Source organism: Adiantum capillus-veneris, chromosome 15 (assembly GCF_014529385.1).
Source record: "Adiantum capillus-veneris isolate H3 chromosome 15, ASM1452938v2, whole genome shotgun sequence".
In the NCBI taxonomy this organism is placed as follows: Eukaryota; Viridiplantae; Streptophyta; class Polypodiopsida; order Polypodiales; family Pteridaceae; genus Adiantum; species Adiantum capillus-veneris.
Window position 1 is genome coordinate 18,211,916 of NC_140945.1, and position 17,938 is coordinate 18,229,853.

General features: G+C 40.3%; 1 pseudogene; it reads left to right on the forward strand.

The window, feature by feature from the left end:
• Nucleotides 1-16,537, forward strand: part of LOC147440350 (uncharacterized) — a 43,290-nt pseudogene extending 26,753 nt beyond the window's left edge.
• The last annotated feature ends 1,401 nt before the right edge of the window (nt 16,538-17,938 follow it).

Here is a 17,938-nt window from a genome sequence, read left to right on the forward strand (position 1 = left end):
TCACGGTGTACGCGCTCTCCGGAAGTTTTCGTGGCGAATACCTCTACATAGCTCTCATCACCGCTCTCTTGCGGCAAAGCAAGAAGCCTTTCGACAATCCCAAATCAATCCAAAAGCACGGTGAGAAACCATAAACTTCATAGTCATCATCTCTCTCTCTCTATCTCGTTTTTTTTCTACGTAGTCACCCTCTCGGTGATTGTTTTGGTATACGAGTGCAATATGTACGGATTAACTAAGTACATACGAGATTGCCTCATGATTGTTTCATCATGTTTTACACGTTTATTTATTCACATGATGCGTTATAGTCACGCACGTGCATAAAGAAGCGCTTTTCGTTTCACGTCAAAGAAGTGGTAGGAATATTGTTTTGGTCATAAATAAAAAATTGCTATGAATCAGCCCGAACCCTTTATATCATGGATAAAACACATCATTTAGAACATTTTCTCTCTTATGTGTCATGTGAAAAACACGCACGAGTTAAGAGATATGGTCAAAAAACAGATTGCTACCCACTACACAACCAAAAATTTTGACTCCAAGCTCCTTGGAGAACTACTATATAGATTCTCCGGATGGGCAAACCCACTTAACCAATTGAAAATATTGATAAAAAATGATGATAAATAAATTTAAATCTCCGTTATCATTTTGGGAATGCGAGTTATTAGTCACTCTATTATCAGTTTTACCTACACATGTAGGAGTGCTATCAAAGGGGGATACCATATGACGTCGTGAGTTAACCGAGCCGTTTTGATATGTTCTATGGTTTTTTTTGGTGAGTTGATTTCAATTATTATATGGCCCTAAATTTACATAAAAGCATATGGTTAAACATTCCGAACCGCATAGACAGATATGAATAAAGTGACTTTCTTTGGAGGTTATCGTTTGTTGTGTGAGTATCATATGGTCAAAGTGACGTGATGGGATGATAGTCTACATTATAGAGCTTAACTTGATGCATTGGTTTGAGGTCAAACACTTTCATTTGCATGTTTTGCATGCTCCCAAAAAATGTCAAAAAAATTGTTTCTGCTTTGTGTGTGAAGTTATGGTTTATGGTTGACCTAAAGGTCGGAGTTGTGTTGCATCATGTTTATGGTGTTGGAATGTTATCATATGATGTATGTGAACTCATGGATTGATGTGGATACCTCATATACATGGTTATGATTGCTTTCCACCTTTCTAGGTCAAAACTAGCTCTAGGCGCTAGAGACTCAGTGGTGAAGTGCGGATGTGATGCATCAACTTTGCACGGTTGGATGTTGTAAAAATTGGATTTTTATATCATGATTAGTCATTGGTCGGACTCTTTTTATGCATGAAAGAATCACATCTTAAGGGTCACGTGTGTAGACTCCGATTGATTGCAAGGTATATGTCAAACTCCAAGTGTGGGAGTTGGTTCAGTGTGATTATGATTGAGATTTTATGGTTAAGGACTGAGATTCCCTCATGGATTATGGTTGATATTTTATGGTGGAAGCCGGTGTGGCTTATGGTTTTTTTTTTTGGATTGAGTTATGCTGCCAAAATGCTGCCGAAACTTTTGCAGCCATGTTATATTCTAAAGTGGTTATGCACGATTGGTCGTGCCTCACCCAAGTAGGATGGAGACCTCACCTGTGTGATGTGATTGGATTATGGTTTATGGTTTATGGGTTTTGCATTGGATCATGAAGTGATCAAGATGGTTTATGGTAGATGTGTAAGGGTAGAGACCCTGTACAGTCTAACTATTTGGAAAAGGAATTGTTTGTGCATCTGGGAAGTGCTATTGTTATTGGACTCATGTGTTATGTTTCTCATGGCAGGGTCGCTATAAGACTAGGATCACCTACATCGCATAGCCTTAGACTAAAGGGTCGCTGACCTGGGGCTTTGCTAGATCGGGGGTGTTGCCTAGGTCTTCTTCTTTTTGTTAGGCTCATCTACACGGTTAGTGCATCGGGGGTTGAATGACCTACACGACTAACGCATCAGGGATCTTGCCTTGGCTTGGCCTAAGCACACGATGCTGGGCATCGAAGAGGCGTAGCGCCTAAACTGGTATGGTTGCTGTTGATACCCTACCACCTGCTGGTATTTGGGATCCTTTCAGAGCTCACGTTCATGGAGGGAGGCGAAGTGGCCTCACCTATGTCTGGCTCAGGTAGGATGGAGGTGTTTTGGCTCACTCCCGGCGAAGTGAAATTCTCTCTGTCCATAGTAGAGCGGAAGTGGGTGGACCGGTCGATCGCTACACAAGGTCCGGTGCTCTGCTAGTTATTTTGTCATAAAAGAAAATTTTATGTTATGCTATACCCAGATTTTGTGATTGCATTAATACATGGTTGCCTGTTCAATTTAGATGGGCATTTAAAGATTCTTTATTGTCAATTTCTCATGTCTCTGTGCACTCTATTTCACCCTCCACTATATTCTCTCTCTCTCTCTTCCCGCAAAACGGTGTACACATATATTCACCCTCCACAATGTTATATTTTTTCTTGAGTACGCTTTCATTCATAACACCCATTCAGGGGTAGCACTAGTCGCTAGGTAACTCTAGATACAGTCCGGCTCATGGCCTAAACTCCATGCTTGGTCGTGCGCTGAGAACTCCTCCGCTATACAAATTCTTCCGCAACCTTGATGTATATTGCAAATTGTATAAAGGTGTAGATTGTATATTCTATGCATAGACCTCTGGGGAGGGCTATTTCTCATGCAGGCACCATCATGGATAACTATCCATTGCCAATAACGGATCATGTTATTGAGAGGGTAGCAAGGAAAGAGGCCTATAGTTTTTTGGATGGGTTCTCAGGCTACAACCACTTGACAATTAAAGCAGAAAACCAACATAAGATAGCTTTTGCAGCAAAGTGGGGTATATTTTCCTACAAGGTAATGCCTTTCGACCAGACTAATGCCCCTGCTACATTCCAAAGACTAATGAGTCATGCATTCAAGGCATATCTCAAACAATTTCAAGAGATATACATGGATGATCTTTGTGTTCATTTTCATTGGACAAGTGACCACATAATGCATCTAGGAAAAGTCTTTGAAAAGTTCAGAACGTATCGTATTTACTGAAACCTTGAAAAATGTGTCTTCATGGTAAGACAAGGTAAAGTTTTGGGCCACATTGTGTCCAAAAACAAAATTTCCACCGATCAAGAAAAGGTACAAATAGTTTCCACACTACCGAGACCAAGAAAGATGAAAGAAGTGCAGGCATTTATGGGTCATGTGGGTACTACAGGTGTTTCATATATATATGCTATAATAGCTAAGTCGTTGTACGGCCTCATTGCTAAGTTTGAATGGATAGAAGAATGCGAGCAGGCTTTCCATAAATTGAAGCAGCAATTAATTTCTGCTTTAATTTTGCAAGCCCTTGACTGGAGAAAAATCTTTCATGTTCATGTTGATGCATCGGCCTATACCATAGGATGCATATTAGCCCAGCCTGGAGAGAAGAAAATGCTACTCTAGCCTATAGCTAAACAACGGAGAGAAAAATTATACCACTACGGAAAGAGAAGATCTAGCAATGATATATGCTGTCAAAAAATTTAGACACTACCTTCTTGAAAAAAAATTTGTTTTCTTCGTGGATCATCAAGCACTGCTATATCTAGTAAGAAAACCTTGCAACACTAGAAGGATTATTCGTTGATTTATACTATTGCTTGAGTTTGACTTCACGATAGTCGTAAAAAAGGGGACTACACACACGCATGAGCAGATCATCTTTCACGACTGTTCCATGGGGAAGCACCTGAGGGTATCGATATGATCTACTATATTTGTATTTGTTTAACATTGAAATGGTTCCAAGGTGGAGTGAACAGGTCTATTGGAAAAACATGGAACACAATGTCCATACATATGCAAAATCATGTGATATCTGTACAAAACAACCTCTAGTGGAACATGTCACCCCGTTTCGAGTAGTACAAGCACCCAAATGGAGTACTCACATAACTGAGCACTTAGGAAACAAGACCTTCTCTGAGGGATGGAGAAAGGCAAGAATGAAAGCTGTAGAAAAAGAGGCCAAACACTATCTGTTAATTGCCAACCAATTGTATAGGAGGGGAAATACGAACAACTACGATTGTGTGCTACGAAAAGAAAATTTTATGTTATCCTAGACATTATGTGAAATTTGGACTCATAAAGGAGCCCTTTAAGGAGTTTGACTTTACCTCTCTCTACCAAAATGGATGCATGGATAAAGTTTTGCAAACAAACTCCAAAGTTGGCGGAGGTTTGACAGTTAGAATGTCCTCTTCAAGCTCTATACTAATATATAGCACGCCATGAGATTCCTCATATTTTAGAAGATTCTTTTTTTTATTCAACTATGATATGACAACTCTGTCGGAATCTAAGTGAATCCAAAAAGAATCTTCTAAAATATGGAGAATCTCATGGCGTGCTATATATCAGTAGATACAGCTTGAAGAGGACATCCTAATTGTCAAACCTCCGCCAACTTTAGAGTTTGTTTGCAAAAATCTATCCATGCGCCCGTTTTGGTAGAGAGAGGTAAAGTCAAACTGCTTAAAGGGCCCCTTTGTGAGTCCAAATTTCACCTAATGACAAGCACATTCAAGACAGCCATGGGGACATTTCTCTGCTGATAAAAAGGCAAAGTTAGTGCTACACTTAGGCATATGGTGGCCAGCCCTATTTATGGATGCAGAGACCTATGTCAAATGATGTGATGAATGTCAACGCACCAAACCACCCCTACGAAGAGATGAAATGCCATTAAGGCCAATGATGGGAGTACGAGCTTTTGCCAAATGGGGCATCAACTTTATTGGTCCCATCATACCTCCGGGATACAAATCGCACGCACAATAGATCATAGTAGCAATAAACTACATGATGAAATGGACAGAAGCAAAGGCAACACAAAAAAACGATACACAAACTACAACTCAATTCCTTTTCGAACATATTTTACAAGATATGGTCTACCCACTAGTAAGTGATAGGGAAACGCACTTTCTAAACAACGTCATTGAAAGCTTCCTTGATAAATTCATGGTGGTCCATCGCAAATCAGCACCCTATCACCCGCAAGCCAACAGGCAAGCGGAGAGTACCAACAAAATCTTATGCATGGTACTCACCAAAATAGTCAGTGATTCAAGAAATTGTTGGGATCAAAAGCTACACACAGCATTATGGGCTTACAGAGTAGATTTTAAAACTTCCATTGAGACAACTCCCTTTAACCTGGTGTTCAGGATTAATGAGATTCTACCCATGGAATTCTTAATCAAAACCCTACTAGTTGCAACACTATTAGGGTGGATGGGCCACGAGCTATCGAAAAGACTAGATACCCTGGAGCAATTAGATGAAACCAGAATGAAAGATATAGCTGGGATTGTTAAAGAATATGATGTTAAAGAATATGTCTGTTGTGTTATGGGCGGCTGGAAATTGCTATACTATGTTGTAAATATACTTTGGATAATAGTTCAAAGTGAAGAAGAGGAGAGCAGCACGTTGAACAGTTGCTGCTGCAGGGTAACGATTATGTGTGTGTGTGTGTGTGTGTGTGTGTGTCTCGATGTGTGTTAGTGTGTGTGCATAGTCTTATTTACTACCTTCTCCATCACATGCACACTCTACAAAGTGGTATCAGAGCTCAGTTTAAGGAGCTACAGTCAATACACAGATTTCCGCAGCTCTGGAAAACAGCAAAAAAGAGAGGTTTTTTGGTCATAACTCCCTCACCCGAACTCGAAATACAGTGATCCAGAAGTCTATCTTTCTGTTTTTGGGCATTCCCAATGCATTGGCATACTCAAATTTTCCAAAAATAGAAATTTTTTGCAGCAAACAGCCAGCTCTCATAGGCATAGAAGATTTCCAGTTTTGCTCTCGGCAGTAGATTTACAGGTTATAGGTGAAGAATTCAGCATTTACACAGGTTTTGGAGAGTGGCATAGAGCTTTTGCATCATGATATTGTGTTCTCGAAGATTACATTTGGTTGTTGTGGGTCCGTTATGGACAACCACCTATGTAAGAAAGGTTGTGGAAAGAAGTTGAGGTGGTAATATTGTCAGATTGAGTACTTTGTGGTTATTTATGGATATGCGGTTAATGTATTTTGGAAAACTGCAGCCTTTGTGAGGGTTGAGTGAGGTTTTTTAAAGCCTTGCCTTGGGAGCTTTGGTACCTTGGCAAGGTGGATTAGGCACTGGAGCAAACCCCGACTGGCCTTGCTAAAGACCTCATATGTTGTTTACGACTATGGGAAGAAGGTGGATGTATGGATATGTGATACAGGACAGCGTATGGATTGCATTTGCATACAAGTCCATGTGGACATTGTTTTAGAGTATTTATGCATAGTATTGAGTCAGTCTGTGGCAAAGTGAGTCAGTGGATTTTTCCTTGGCAGTGATTTATTGAGATTGTCACTTGGTTGAGATTGTCACTTGAGATATTGTCCAAATACAAACGGAACTCTACCAAAATTTTGTCAAAATCTTTTGGAAGAAATTGAGAGAGTAAAGATGGTAGAAAGTTCAACTCAAGTCACAGATTGTTGGAGAGAAGCTGACCAGAGAGAACTACATCATATGGTCTTATACGATGGAAAACTTTATCATGGGCAAAGGTTTATGGGACTACATTACAGGTGAATAAGAGTGTCCTGAGGTTGATTTTGAACCAAACAGAGAGAATGTTGAAGCACATAAAACATGGCAAGCAAGAGTAGAAGCTTACAAGAAGTGGATCGAGAATTCAAGGAAAGTGATGCATTGGATTTCACTATGCATTAGTGACTTCTTTATACCACATGTGAAGAAGCCTCGATCTCCAAAGGAAGCATGGGAGATACTAGCAAGAATGAAAAGCTCCAATACAGAACCACAAAAAGTTCACTTGAAGCAAAGATTACATTGTGTATGGCGAGGAAATAGATCCATATCATATTATGTGACAGAGATAAAGCAAATGCAGGAAGATCTTGCGAGCATTAATGTTGAAGTTCCAGATGATGACTTAGTTTCAGTGACATTGAATGGTTTGGGACCGGAATACAAGTCATTGGATACATCTATATCTGTTCGAGGACACATGCCTGATTTTGAAGAGTTAGTAAACTTTTTTTTGCAAGAAGAGGTGAAGTTAGGCAAGTCACGTCCTTCTACATCAAATAACAGTTCCAGAGATCAGGTTTTTTACTCTAGAGGTCGTGGAAACAATAGACGTGAAAGAGGAAACTATAGTCATGGAAACAATGCTGGAAGAGGTCAATGGAAAAACCAACAAAGTCAAAGTTACAATGATTACAGCCAAAGAGACAGGGGGAGAGCCCGACCTCGTGGACATGGAGGTGGACGATTTGTACATCCTCAAAGAGATGGATATTGTAGCAGATGTGGCATTTATGGTCACTTTGAAAGAGAATGTTACACAAGGCTAAATCAAAATCGTGATCATGGTGGAAAAGGCCGAGGTTATGGCAGACATGGAGGAAACTTTCAATCCTCATGATCAAAATATATATGACAATAGATTGAGTGGACATTTATTTCCTATGGAGCATGTTGTTGGAAGCATGGTGGAGCCGCATTATATAGATGATTGGTATTTAGATAATGGTGCCACAAATCATATGACATATCATGGTGAATGGTTTGACAGAAAAGAGAAGTTAGAAGAGGATGAGTTTGTCGCTACAGGTGATGATACTATGCATCGGATTACACATGTTGGTTCAGTTCCATTGCTAGAAAAAGACGGGACATACAACACATTGGGAGATGTTCTATATGTGCCTTCAATCACAAATAATTTAGCATCAGTTGGACAAATGACAGATCAAGGGTTGCAAGTCCGTTTCAATCGTTATGGATGCTTCATAGAGGAGTTTCACAAAGGCAGACCGGCCAAGATATCGGCACGAGGAAGAAAGGAAGGTCGCTTGTTCTCATTGGAAGCTGGAGATCCATGTTTACACAGTGGTATGTCTGCAAACAAATCAGCCACTTAAGATGATTGGGCAGAGTTATGGCATAAGAGGATTGGTCATGTCAATTTTAGAAGACTAAAGCATATGCAATCAAATTAAATTGTACGTGGATTACCAAAGTTTGGCAGATTGAATTTTGATCATGTTTGTGAAGCTTGTCAATTTGGAGAGGAATCTCGTTTACCATTTCCAAAGAGGGGGAGAATTAGCCAAAGTCCTTTGGAAATTGTTCATTCAGATATTTGGGGACCTTGTGATCATGCTACACCAAATGCTTGTCGATATTTTATCACATTCACAGATGATTACAGCAGAATGACATGGGTTTACTTTCTAAAGGCAAAGTCAGAGGCATTTGAGGTATTCTTGGAGTTCAAAGTTATGGTTGAGAAAGAGAATGGTTGTCAAATTAAATTCCTATGTACAGATGGGGGGGGAGAGTACATGTCACACAGTTTTGATGATTACTTACGTGGACAAGGCATAAGAAGACAGATTACTTGCGGATACACACCACAACAAAATGCAGTTGCTGAGAGAAAGAATAGAGTCATAGCAGAAATTGCAAGAGCCATGATGAATGAGATGAATATGACATTAACATATTGGGCTGAAGCAGTTCATACAGCAGTACACATTATGAATCAAACGCCAACAACCGCCATCCATGAAATTTCACCTTATGAGAGACTTTATGGGATCAAGACAACAGATTCCTACATAAAAGTTTTTTGATGTGTTTGCTATGTTCATGTGCCAAATGAAGCAAGAAAGAAGATGGAACCAAAGGAAGTGAAGTGTATATTCTTGGGCTACCCAATTGAAAAGAAAAGTTACAAGTGTTATGATCCTACGATAAGACAAGTTTATGTCAGTAGAGATGTCAGATTTTGTGAGCATGAACCATGGTATAAACCAAAGCCAGTGATGATAGAAGATGAGTATGAAGAGCAAGAGAATGTGCGTCATGTTGTTGATAAGCTAGGACCATCAACAAGAACTATTTCAGGACCACATATGGTAGAGGAGAGTACAGGAAGTGTTAACCCATGGAGCGGTCGTTTGCGAGATAAGAAGCAAGATGAGAAAGGCAAGAAGAAAGTGGTTGAAGAGAGTTATGGAGATGAAAGCCTCAATGAAGAGTATGGTTTACCACATTTGAGGACACCTGGCAGTAAGCATACTGAGAAATATGTACCCCCATATGCAAGAGTTGAAGAGAAGAGTGCACCACAGTTGAGAAGATCAGAGAGGGTGCGTTATCCAGTTGATAGATTGACATACAAGGTTACATGCGTACACATTACACATACATGGTTTCACGTGTGCAACATAAAGAGCCTACATGGTTTCAAGAGGCAATTGGAAAATCAGAATGGGAGTCAACTATGGATGATGAGATGGATGCTCTTGTGAAGGATGACACTTGGGATTTGGTTTGCTTGCCAAGTGGAAAGAAAGCAGTTGGTTCAAAATGGGTATACAAAGTCAAGTGCAAGTCATATGGTAGTGTGGAAAGATACAAAGCGAGGCTTGTTGCTAAAGATTATGCAAAACAAAAGGTCTTGATTATGATGAGATATTTAGTCCAGTTGCAAAGATGACAACAATCAGATTGGTGATTGCAATGGCAAGTATGTTCGGTTGGAAGTTACGCCAAATGGATGTCGATAATGCATTCTTGAATGGTGACTTGGAAGAAGAAGTTTATATGATACAGCCAGAGGGTTATCAACATCCAGAGTTTCCATATTATGTGTGTAAGTTGAAGACAGCATTGTATGGTTTGAAGCAAGCGTCTAGAGCTTGGTGTGAAAAGATAACCAGATTCTTGAAGAAGATTGGATTTAAACAGTCTACTATTGATCACTCATTTTTTTTGAAGCATGTTGATGGAGAGATCGTCATTATTGTTATCTATGTTGATGACTTGATTCTCACTGGAAGTCATGATGAGAAAATTTTGCATGTCAAGAAGAGTTTGTTGAGAGAATTCAACATGAAGGACCTTGGTGAGTTGAGATATTTTTTGGGAATTGAAATTGTCGACACTTTATCAGGAATTTGGATGATACAAAGACAATACGTGTTGGATATGCTTGAGAAGTATGGAATGACAGCGTGCAAACCGGTTGATACACCTCTTGATCAAAATGTGAAGTTGATTGATGATGGACATTACATTGATGATGTCACTATGTATCGCAAGATGGTTGGAAGTCTTATTTAGTTGACAATAACAAGGCCAGATTTGAGTTACGCAGTGGGTGTTGTGAGTCAATTCATGCAATAGCCATGTAAAAGTCATCTTGATGTAGTGAGACGGATTATGAGATATGTGAAAGCCACTATCAGTTATGGAATGTTTTATGAAAAGAATGGGAAGCTTTGTCTTTATGGTTACATAGATGCAGATTGGGCAGGAGATTTTATGGATAGAAGATCTAAAAGTGGTTATGCATTTTCCAATGGCAATAGTATGATAAGTTGGAGTAGCAAGAAGCAATTAACTGTAGCATTATCAAGTACAGAAGCTGAATATCATGGAGCAGCTTTGGCAGCATGTGAAGAGTCATGGTTGAGAGTACTTATGGTAGACTTTGGTTTTGACTATCTTGGTAGTGTCATTATATATTGTGACAATATTAGCAGCATCATGTTGGCAAAGAATCCAGTTTACCATGCTCACACTAAACACATTGAAGTACATTATCACTTCATTAGAGAAAAAGTTTTGGTAGGTGAGATTGATTTGGTGTATGTGAAGACCAATGATCAAGTTGAGGATATATTTACAAAAGCTCTTGGAAAGGAGAATTTTTTCTACTTTCATGAAGCATTGGGAATCCATCATATGCAATCTTATTCTGAGTTTGAGGGGGAGTGTTAAAGAATATGATGTTAAAGAATATGTCCGTTGTGTTATGGGCGGCCGAACATTGCTATACTATGTTGTAGATGTACTTTGGATAATAGTTCAAAGTGAAGAAGAGGAGAGCATCACGTTGAATGGCTGCTGCTACAGGGTAACGATTGTGTGTGTGTGTGTGTGTGTGTGTGTGTGTGTGTCTCGCTGTGTGTTAGTGTGTGTGCGTAGTCTTATTTCCTACCTTCTCCATCACCTACGCACTCTACAGGGATATATGCTCAGAAAAAACAAATGAAGGCTTTCCATGATCAACATGCAATTATCAAGGAGTTTCAAAAAGGGGATTACGTTTTAGTGTATACCCTCAAACAACACTCCAAAAAACTCAAAAGGCGTGGGTTGGGGCCTTTTGTAATACATGATTTCTCACAAAGTGGCACCATCAAGTTCGCAACATTAGCAGGTGAGGAGATGCCTAATTTGATGAGTGACTGCAGAATAAAGAAGTATCTTCTTCCGCTAACACCAGAAGAACTAAAAACAATACATGTAGCAGATCAACGTAAAAGTCAAGCACATGACATTCAAGAACAGGCACATCAGGAAGCCAAAATCAGAATATTAAAGTGCAAGGAGAAAGCAAACTTTCAAAGAATACTCTGATAGCATCCATACAAATGATGACTACATGGTTAGATGGAATGGATCTATGTATTAAGTTACAACTTGCTTATGGCACAACCGAGCGAGCATTAGTGGACACCGGGGCAAGAGCTAATGTTGTTAACTACTCCACTTTCAAAAAACTCACAAGGGAACCTCTAATACCAAACACGATCGGGTTCAAAGTAGCAAAAAAAGGCACAATGGACAGTCTGGGACACATAAATTTACCAATCACTATTGATGGCACAATTTATCCGCATCAATTTCATGTAGTCGAAGATCAGCATCTTAACAAAGCAATTATTCTGGGAGTTCCGTGGATGCGCACTTATCAGGCCACACCAAACTGGCAGGACAATACCTTACAGCTCAGACAAGAGGACCATCTTTTGCCACGCCCTTTGTACAAACAAACCATGTATGGGAACCTCTAGCATCACCACATGCACTAGTTCAACGGTATTTTCCAACCATGGTAAGGAACGTATGGATCAAAAAATCCATCATGAAAACCAATCTGAAGAAATTTTGGATACCCAAACAACAAAGCAATACAAGTCAATCTACTTTGCCTTCATAGAATTAGGACCTCGCCAAACCGTGCACAGCCTTTGTCGGACAACCTAGGCCAATCCAACATCAACCTTGACAACCAAAATATGTCAAGTGGATATGGAAACCAAAACAAACTCGCTCACACGATGACTCTTCTAGGGAATCCACAAGCAAGCAATTTCAGTGGCAGCCAAAACAAAGCCCTCAATCAAAACAACCAGCAACATCACAACTTATGCAGGTTACTGTCAACACATGGTGCATCTTCTGCAATTACTACTATTGGACCACGCAGATTCAATGTGACCTCACCACCAGCAGCCACTAAACATATTGTTCAACACCCCTCTCTTGCATAGCATTTTGTTTCCATGCATACCCTCCATCGGCATCATAGAGACACACTATACGGTTATGCATAGACACATATTTTGTTCCCATGCACTCTAACACATGTTCGTCTGGGACAACTCACTCTAGGAAGGGGGGGAAATGCAGCAAGATTATCATTTTGTATATATTATTATCATATTAGTTCTTTTCTTTTCTTTTCTTTTTCTTTAAAACAAGCTTTTCACAGCCTATAAACTCTTAGCTTGCATAATCATGAGCCGTACCGACACCATCTAATACCCGGTTAAGAATATGTATGTATGAGAGGTAACACTAACTTTGGCTAATTTCTGGCCAAGTAACATGGCAAATATGAAAAGGGCACAAGATGGATTTTGAGCCAACTTCTAAAGGATCAATCAAAACTATAGATCGAGCGTCTTTTGTCGACCAGATATTAGAATGAAGAACAGTTCAAACTATAGGTGATCTGCACAAGATGGATTTTGAGCCAGCTTCTAAAGGATCAATGAAAACTGCAGATCGAGCGTCATTTGTCAACCAGATATCAAAATGAAGAACAGTTCAAACTGCAGGTGATATGAAAAACAAGATATGTTCAATGGAGGTAAGTATGAATGGGGCATTCCGGGTAGATTAGGAACATATAGTCAAATGGGGCAACATAAGCTCCTTCTTATGTAGAGAGAGAGAGAGAGAGAGAGAGAGAGAGAGAGAGAGAGAGAGAGAGAGAGAGAGAGAGAGAGAGAGAGAGCGAGAGAGAGCTACAGAAGCATAGGGTTTTTTAAATTGTTTCTACCCGCTGCGACCACCTCGGTAGCTCTTACTACACCAGATTCGACATGTATGATCATTAACCCTACAAGAACATGTATGTATGCCCCATACTGCATCAACATTGCCAAAACAACAAATCAAAGCAGTACAAAGTCACAAAATTTGCAAACTAACAGGGTCAATGGGGGACTTCAAAACTCATCAAAAATCAAAAACCTTTCATCAGTAGATCCCAAGTAGCTAGCAGAATCAGGTAGGACAAAAATAGCAGCAAAAGGTGGTGAAACATGGATCACGATCCATGTTCCTCAAACCCTAAAATTAGAAAAATTTTTACAGGAGCATCCACAGGTGACCAGGAACAACCTCCTCTAGCTGGAATTTCAAAATGCTTCCAAACATGGATCGCGATCCATGTTCTATTTTGCCAAAATCAGGGCAGGAGTGATTCACTAGTTGGGGAATGCAAAAATATGACTGATGCTGCAAAAATTGCTCTTGAAATCATCAAATCCTCCTAGGTTGCTACCTTCAATCTGAAAATGGTCTTTTGGCCAGTTTCAAAGAAAAAAATGCCAGTTGGAAAGGTTCACACTCTCCTCAAAGCCTATCATCAGGGAGATGCAACTTAAAGGTGTTTTTAAAATCAAAACCAAGAAAAAAATTACCTGCAAAATGGTGCAATTTTCTTGGCTCAATTTTTCCCTCCAATGAATTCAGATTATGGTGGGATTTGAAAGGGAGTTGGGCAAAGCTGTGAATTATAGGCACAAAACATGAGGAATCAAGGCAATAACAGATATCAGGCGAAAAATGTGCCCAATAGTGGTTCCAAAAAACAGATATGATCAAGACAAAAAAACATGGCCATAAACTGGGAAATGGGGCAAACTAAGAAAAAACATGTCCAAACTTGACCAAATTTCACCAGTTTACTAGGAAGACCTTTGGGAAAATATGTGCAAAAAAATTGTATCAAAATTCATCCCAACATGGATCACAATCCATGTATCTTTTTGACCAAACAAAGAAAAATCCATACCATCTAGCCTAGTATGCTCAAAGAAGCCAAACCATAAAGTTTCAAGCCATTTGAGTTTCAAAATCCACTTCAAAATGCCAAATTTGTCTAAGTCTGAAGAAGATATCCAAAAATTAGCTTAAGTACCAAACCAATGATCCAAATCCCAAAAAATTTGGACCAAGGCACCATCTAGATGAACCCTACCAGATGGTATCATCAAATTTCCAAAATGTTGTCCAACATGGATGGCGATCCATGTACCTCCAACCCTAAATCTAGAGAAATTTGCACAGTAGCATCACCATATGCCCAGGAACAACTTCCTCTAGTTGGATTTTCAAAATGCTTCAAAACATGGATCGCGATTCATGTTCCTTTTTCCTAGAATCCACATGTTGCACTATATCCTTGTGCCTATAGTAATCCTAAATGCACTAGTGAAGTTTGGTCAGATTTGGGGTAGTTTTGACAAAGTTAAGCTCATTTTTTCATTTTATGGTCAAGTTTGCATGTTCTTCAACTTTTCAAAGGTTGTGATCAATTGCTAAACCCTATTTCCAATACTAAACTGACCACACAATGCCTCAAAGGAAAACACAAAGGGAGTGGGAAGCTGCACCTTATGAGATAACAAATATCTCCTCACATGAGAAGGCTCATATCACAGAATAGGTACTCAAAGCAATACCGGCCAACATATTCATTGGAAGGTTTCAAGTCGTAGACGGAGAAATAGTGAAGGCCACTATCTTCCCACGAGAAATGTGGACACTGCACATGGCAGTAGTAATGGCAATGGGATTGACAGAGAGGAGAGTGGTCAGCTGTAACTTTGAAAATTACCTTCTCGCCAACATCGTCGAAGCAAACCTAAAGGGGAGCCAAAAAAAGTAAGGCCTACATGAACGTAGGGCCAATGCTAACATGGATTTCCTATCAAGCATTGGGGATGATTGATGATCTACCACTCACAGAGGCGCAGATAGATCTAATTTACAAATCTAAAAGAGAAGTAAGACCTCTGGCCAAACCATCCACAAGGCCAAAACCAGAAGCTAAGCAAACAAGGAAAAGTGCAACCATAAAGGACTCAGACAACAAAAAGACAGAGTCGGATGCTTGGAGTAGCCAGAAAGCCGGGTCCCAACAAAGAGATACCCCTTCGGAGTACCAATCTTCAGAAGAGGAGCTTGACACCCAGTTCTCCTCCCTGGAATATACAAGATTGAGGAAGAAATCTTCCCGCGTGGCAAAAGCCATCCCAATAACTCAAGCCAGGAAAACAATGGAAGAAGCGCAGGCGTTGCGGGAAAGGATTCCCTAACAAAAGCATGAAGAAAAAAGAAACAAAGGTTGACGATGAAAAAGAAGAAGAAGAAGAAGAAGAAGAAAACATTCCATTGCTACGCAGGTAGACAGTGGCTGTGGAACGGATCAAGCAGTCGAAAAGACAAGAAGCCAAGGAAAATTGAGAGATTGTCAGCGCCATGTGGCAATGGATACATAACGAGCTCAAACAAAAGCTGGAGCTAAGGGAGAAAGAAGAGGCAAAGAAACCACATGTCGATGATCTAGAATCGTCTGAGAATCCACTCAAACCAAAAAAGAGGAAGATAACTCACAAGGAAAGGAAGGGCAAGACATGCTTGACCAGTAGGGTCAAGAGTTTGATTCTCCCAACGACACTTGGGTACCTTCAAAGATTGCAATAAAAGAGAAAGAAAAAGTTGAAGACCTCCCAGAGCAAGGAACGAAGAAGATGCAGTCGGAACAAAAGACATATCAAGAAACGGAGGCAACACAACCAAAGCCTACCATCACTTCAATGGCTATAGAAGAATTAAAACTGAAGAAAAAACGATTGATGAGGCTGGGACATCAGATCAAGGTCAACAGAGCCAGCTGAAACCAAGCATGCAATCTGTAATAGAGGAGGGAGAAAAAATGGTCTAGTTATTTGACATTGATGCTCACTTAGAGCATATCAAGCTCCAGTTTTAATGCCAAAGGACTCTCTACAACCTGCGCGAGCTCGAACTGGAAGATACTAAAAGAGACATGTCTAAGGCAATTGAAAACACCTTGCAGCTAGAACAAAGAGTAGAAGAATTGGAGAAAGCACAGCTACAAGTCCTATCCGAGTTGTAAAGAGAACAAGAAAATGCAAGGAGGTGCAACAATTTAAGGAGGCCAACTCTACACTGCAAGTTGAGCAGCAATGCCTCGATGAGGAACTAACCAGAGAAAGGGAACAAAATGAGAAGCTGCAAGGATGATAGGTTGTGGTTAGCAGGACTCTGACTCAGCTCTTAGCCATACAAGAGACTCCCACCTCCTCAACCATGACTGCAAGATCAACCTCCCTGAACCAAGAGGTTAACGATCTAAAAGAGTCCCTGGCTTAGGAAAAGTATGATAGACAAATCATGACAGCAGGACATAGGGCCCTGCAAAGAGCCAAAGACGAAGAAATTGAAGAATTGAGGAAGCAATTGGTTGAGGCACGGGGGGACTTGGAGACTCTGAGGGCCAATCAAGCAAAGCCTCACCAAACAGCCCCAGTAGACTTTGAGCAAGAAGAAGGGTTAGAGAACTCCACATTCAAAGCTCACCAAACAGATGTGCCAACTACAAGCACTGGAAAAGCAACACAAAAATCTGTAGATCCAACCACAACATCCACTTTGGATTCGGCCACGACGAACTTCAGTGTTGGATCTCAGAAGTCAAAGACCCCTCTCACAAAGCATATCTACGGTATGAATTGAAACTGATGGAATCGGCTCCCCTCATTATGATCGCTCCAGATGAGGTGGTCAAAAACCTTGGGCATGAGATGATCGCCCTGCCCACTGATGCGGTAGGAGGCTGGATTATGGCAACAAAGAATGCTACCAGACCTTGAACCAAACAGCTGAGGGAATTACAGGGATGCTCTTGTCACTGCAATTCAGATTCAGGGAGATATACATACTTTGGAGGACCGCTCCATCACGCTTAGACCTACTATCTCTAAAAAAGACTAGAAACAAAGAGAATGAGTCCTAAAAGAACCAAGGTGAAAGACTCATTTAGTTGATCAAAATTTTAGGTACCCATACCGATGGGATCCTTATGATCAAGGGTTTCAATGACTATGCACAAGGACAGTGGAGCTCCAAGCACAATCCATACTATGAGGGTTCCAAATACCTTGATTGAAGCAAGGGATGTGCAACCAAACGAGAGTCAATGAGTGGACTCCAACCTAGAGTTCATTGTTGGGGTTTTCAAGACAGAGGTGTCATCTTAGGAGAGCCTAGATTTATGAGAATGGTTGCCAAAACATGAAGGATATGACTCTGCATGCGTAGATAAAAACTCCAACACATAGAGCTCCACCCCTACTCAGGAAGAGCTTAAAAGCTGGAAGAATTTTTGCATTGATAATGGTTACTTACTCCACAAGGGTAGAGTATGTGTACCAAAGAACTCAGACACTAGGCGTCAAATCTTATTTGAGTGTCACGATAGTCCAAGTGCTAGTCATCTAGGTATTTGTAAGATGTATGCCTTAGTTCAATGGAAATTTTATTTCCCGGGCTTACATCATGATGTTCAAGAGTACGTACTAAACTGCAAACAGTGCCAAGTTAATAAGGCAGAGTGCCTAAAGGTACGTGGCCTTTTACATCCTT